The 5,571-nt window shown below is 37.9% G+C and overlaps 1 pseudogene; it reads left to right on the top strand.

Moving 5' to 3' along the window:
- The first annotated feature begins 2,208 nt into the window (after window positions 1-2,208).
- LOC143645775 (importin subunit alpha-1 pseudogene) lies at window positions 2,209-5,246 on the top strand (annotated as a pseudogene).
- The last annotated feature ends 325 nt before the right edge of the window (window positions 5,247-5,571 follow it).

Raw genomic sequence — 5,571 nt, 5'->3', positions numbered from 1 at the left:
TATTTATTCTGGCAGCTTTAACAAACTAAAAAAATTTTTTTTGTCTCTCTTTTCCTTTATTGCAACCTCCTTTTCTATATACTTGATCTTTTGTGACGTGTCTGACTGATCTCTTTCTCAATTCTGTTTCTGTATATTTTTAAAATACTTTCTATGTATGTTACCCTAGGGTTTATATTACACAACTTACATCTATAACCTACAAATTTTAAAAGATACCAGCTTAGCTTCAATATATACACATTCTCTGCTCCTATATCCCTCTGTTTATCCTCTTTGTGTTGTTTTTGTCCCTCTTTAACTCTTTATATATTCCACGTCCATTATCAAGAAGTATGCCTTTTCTTTTTAGGTTGTATTCTGATTTTTGTAGAATTAAAGATTAGAGTTGTACATTGAAGATACAGTATTATTGGGTATTTATCCTTTTAGGTACCCTTACTGAACATCCTAATTTCTTCACACTAATCCAAGTATCTCTCTCCTTTTTTTCTTTTCACTTGCAGAACTCACTTTAGTAATTCTTGTAGGGCAGAGCTTTTGTTGAGAAACCCTCTTAATTTTTGATTCTCTGTGAATATTTTAAATTCTCCCTCATTTTTTAAGGACAGTTTTGGAAGATAAAGAATTGGTGACATGCAGTTTTTCTCTTACAGTACCTTAAATACATCACACCATTACCTTCTCACCTCCATGGTTTCTGACAAGAAATCAGAATTTAGTCTTACTGAGAATTCCTTGTATTTGATGAGCCACTTTTTTCTTGTGCTTTCAGAATTCTCTCTTCATCTTTCACATTCTGATTAGTATGTGTCTCAAAGTATGTCTACTATGATTTATTCTGTTTGGAATACACTGTGCTTCTTGGACATGTATATTTATGTCTTTCATAAGAGTTAGGATATTTTTAGCCATTATTTCCTAAAATATTCTTTATGCCCCTTTTCCCTTCTTTTCTCCTTCTGGGACACCCATGAGATATGTTTGTGTGCTTTGTGCTGTCATTTAAGTCCGTGAGACACTACTCAATTTTTTCAGTTCTTTTCTCTATCTGTTCTTCTGACTATATGATTTCATTTCTCTTGTCTTCTAGTTCATTAATTCTTTGTTCAGATCTGCAGCTGTAGGTCTCTAGGGTATTTAAATCTCTTCTATTGTGACTTTCATCCCCATAATTTGTTATGATCTTCTTATTTTTTTTTTTTTTTTTTTTTGGTATGAGCAGGCACCGGGAATCAAACCTGGGTTTCCAGCATGGCAGGTGAGAATTCTGCCTGCTGAGCCACTGTGGCCTGCCCTGTTATGTTTCTTTTTATACTTTCAGATTCTTCTTTATGTTCACACATTGTCTTCCTAAATCATTTAGTTCTTTGTACATATTTTCCTTCATCTTCTTGAATTGATTTAGAGGACTTGTTTGAACTTCTTTGATTAGTTGTTCTAAATTCTATGTCTCATCTGAAGTTTTAATTTGTTCCCTTTACTGAGCCATATCTTCCTGTTTCTTAATATGGCTTGTAATTTTTTGCTGAAGATCAGTTTCTCCCTCTTGCCTAGGGTTTTATTCTTGATTGGTTTTGTGTTAAGGGTCTTCTGGGGTGGTAGGTCCAACTTATTTTGGACCTTAGAATAGCCCGTGTTTAACTGTTCAGATTTTCTCTTCTTTTTCTGATTCTTGCCTTGGATATGTGGCACAATTTTTAAGATTGCACTTTTTGTGCAATTGTTTCACCTCCAGGAGAAAGCTTCTTTCTCTGGAGATATAGATTTGTTCTGGGTTTTTTGTGTGTGTGCAAAATTTTCTCCTCAGTTCCTGTGATTTCCTTAAATTCTCTCCTTCACTCAGTGCCCCCTTTTCCTTACACTTTTCTGTTCTAGGACGTATCCATTTTATAGCAGTTCCAGTCCACCAACCCTTTTTATTCTAAGAGGCTTTTCTGCCTCCAGTTTCTTCTCAATTAGGGTATCCTGCTTTGGGATATTAGATGGGGCCAATCCATAAAGGCAGATCAATCCAGAAAAGTCCATTTTGCATTTAGTTGAGTCAGTCAACAGAAACCCAACTGAGTGAGCATACCTTTTGCCAGCAGTTCTGCTGCAGTCTCTCTTGCTTTTTCTCTTTTTCCCCTGGGGGACCTTTTGTAAGCAGAACAGAGCACAATTTAGCAGCTTGTGTCCTACCCTGGGTCTCTGTGTACTTGGGTCAGCATGCCTGGATATTCATGGGGTTCTAACTTGCTGCTGTGAGTGGCTCTATGGTCTGCATCTGTGGCTGAAGGGAACTTGGCCACATGCCTCTGAATAATTTCCAAGCTACAGGAGACTGAATGAGGGGCTATGAATTGGCTGGTCTGGAACAGAAATTTCCTACCTGTTATTGGAGATTCTTTTTCTTCAGTTCAGCATTTGTAGAGTCCTCCAGTCTCTATCATCCTCCGGACTTCTAAGTAAGTGGGATCTATCTATCCTTTTTATTAGCTGTGGGGAGATGTTTTTCCACGGAATATATTATGTTGTCATGTTGATGATGTCACTGTCAGTCTCTCTTGAACTTGACCTTTTTTCTGGTGTCCACAGTTACCACTTTAATTCTTGTTTCAAAGCAGGAGATTGCTCAAAAGAAGAGATGGCTTTTCCTGAAATGTTACTCTTATAAGGTCATTTATTTAAAGGTATTCTAATTTTCTGTTTTTGGTGTTTCCAAAGTCACTGGCCACAAATTCACATTGAGTTTCTCTTTCAGTAAACCTTCTAACAGTGATGGGACAGAGATACCAGGTTAAACTTGGCTAGCTGAGGACACATATTTGTCTCCTTTCCTCTTGCAACCCACTAAAGAAACAGTAAAGGAACATGAGAAGCATAACCCCACAAGGTCAAAGTTACAGGGAAGGGCACAACAGATGTCCTGCTGAAGGGAAGAAATTAACTAAGTACAAGATAATTCCTACGTACTGAAAGGGCCCCTTCAATACCTAAGACAGTGGTATTTTCATAAGGCTAAGTAAAATCATCACAAAATTCCACATCTGCATAGATAAACAAAACTTCTGGAAAGAGAAAAGCAGATCACATACAAAGAACCAGGAGTCAGAACGCCATCATACTCTCAATTGCAATTCAAGGAGCCAAAAGTCATTGGAGAAATTCTGCAGAAAAGATTGACCAAATTTATGTCCATGTAATTGTGAAAACTTTGTGACTCACACTACGTTTATCCAGTATATGGACAGATGAGTAGGAAAAAAAAGATAAAAAAATAAATAAACGATGGGGGTAGGCATGCTTTGAGTGTTCATTTTTTTAATTTTATTTTTTTTGGAGTAATGAAAAGGTCCAAAAATTGGTTGCAATGATGAATGCATAACTATGATAATACTGTGAATCATTCATTGTACACTTTTGATGTTTATACGGTATGTGAACATATAATCTGCGTCAATAAAAAAAGTTTTAAAAAGAGATTAACCCAACACACAGTCTTCAGGATGAGACGTGGTGGGCGTTTCAAGTGCAGTAGAACCACAGTGTGAGGCCTGTATCTCCTCTGGTGAAATCCTGAGCCTGCTCCTGAGATTTCTCCCTTTGACTCACAACCACGTCCCCCAGTGAGACTGCTAATTCACCAGCTGCCCACCTTAACAGATTCAAGAACAAGGGGGAAGACCAGAAATTAGGCGGTGGTGTATAGAAGTTAATATGGAGCTGAGGAAAGCTAAGAAGGATGACAAGATGCTGAAAAGGAGAAATATCAGCTCTTTTCCTGATGATGCCACTTCTCCGCTACAGGAAAATGTTAATAACCAGGGCACTATAAATTGACTTGTTGATATCAAAAGCATAAATAGCAACATTTGGAAAACCATCTCCAAGTTACTCAAGCTGCTAGGAAACTGCTTTCTAGGGAAAAACAGCCCCCCATGGACAACATAATCCAGGCTGGTTTGATTCCAAAATTTGTATCCTTCTTGGGCAGAACTGATCGTATGCTCATTCAATTTGAATCTGCTTGAGCACTCACTACATTGCTTCTGGGACAGCAGAGCAGACCAAGGCTGTGGTAGATGGAGGTGCTATCCCAGCATTGATTTCTCTATTGGCATCTTACATGCTCATGTCAATGAACAAGCTGTATGGGCCCTAGGAAACATTGCAGGTGACGGCTCATCCTTCTGAGACTTGGTTATCAAATATGGTGCTGTCAATCCTCTGTTGGCTCTACTTGCAGTTCCTGACATGTCCTCTTTAGCATGTGGTTTCTTATGTAATCTTACCTGGACACTTTCCAACCTTTGTCAAACAAGAATCCTGTACTCCCATCAGATGCCGTTGAGCAAATTCTTCCTATTTTAGTGCATCTCCTACATCATGATGATCCAGAAGTATTAACAGATACCTGCTGGGCCATTTCCTATCTTACTGATGGTCCAAATGAACAGATTAAAATGGTTGTGAAAACTGGAGTTGTGCCCCAACTTGTGAAGCTTCTAAGGGCTACTGAATTGCTAGTTGTGACTCCTGCACTAAGAACTATAGGAAATATTGTAACTAGGAAAGATGAACAGACTCATGTTGTAACAGATGCAGGAGCACTTGCCATCTCTCCCAACCTGCTAACTAATCCCCAAACTATATTCAGAAGGAAGCTACATGGACAATGTCAAACATCACAACTGGCCATCAGGCCCAGATACAGCAAGTAGTGAATCAGGGATTAGTCCCATTCCTCATTAGCATTCTTTTCAAGGCAGACTTTAAAACACAAAAGAAACCTGTATGGGCTGTGACCAACTATACAAGTGGTGAGACAGTTGAACAGATTGTATACCTTGTCCATTGTGGCATAATAGAACTGTTGATGAACTCTTTAACTGTGAAAGATACCAAAATTATTCTGGATGCCATTTCAAATATCTTTCAGCTGCTGAGAAACTAGGTAAAACTGAGAAACTTAGTATCATGATTGAAGAATGTGGAGGCTTGGACAAAACTGGAGCTCTACAAAACCATGAAAATGAGTCTGTGTGCAAAGTTTCATTAAGCTTGATTGAGAAGTATTTCTCTGGAGAGGAAGAAGAAGATCAGAATGTTGTGCCAGAAACTACCTCTGAAGGCTATGCGTTCCAAGTTCAGGATGGTACTCCTGGGACTTTTAACTTTTAGATTGTACAGCTGAGGTTTAAAGTTGTTTGTGTCTATGTTTGAAATGAGTTTGTCTGGCTGTTTCTCTACTAAGAATTCTTTAAATGTGATTTGTTGTGTCGCACTTTTTACAACAAAACTATACTTGAACAGTTCCAAACTGTACATACTGTATGAAGCCTCTCCTTTCAATGTGCTTCTTATTTTTATGGGGAATTTCATATCTCGCAGTGTCCTGTAAATAAAGATTAAATTGCACGCTTTTCTTAAAAAAAAAAAAGGATTAATCAACCTTGAAATGTACATCATATTCAGAATTAGAAATTGGAACCCTTATACATTGCTGGTGAGAATGTAAAATGGCGCAGTTGCTGTTGAGAATAGTATGGTGGTTCCTCATAAAGTTAAACATAGAAATACTCTATGACC

This window comes from Tamandua tetradactyla, chromosome 9 (genome assembly GCF_023851605.1).
Source record: "Tamandua tetradactyla isolate mTamTet1 chromosome 9, mTamTet1.pri, whole genome shotgun sequence".
Classification (NCBI taxonomy): Eukaryota; Metazoa; Chordata; class Mammalia; order Pilosa; family Myrmecophagidae; genus Tamandua; species Tamandua tetradactyla.
This window is presented reverse-complemented; position numbering and strand designations above follow the sequence as displayed.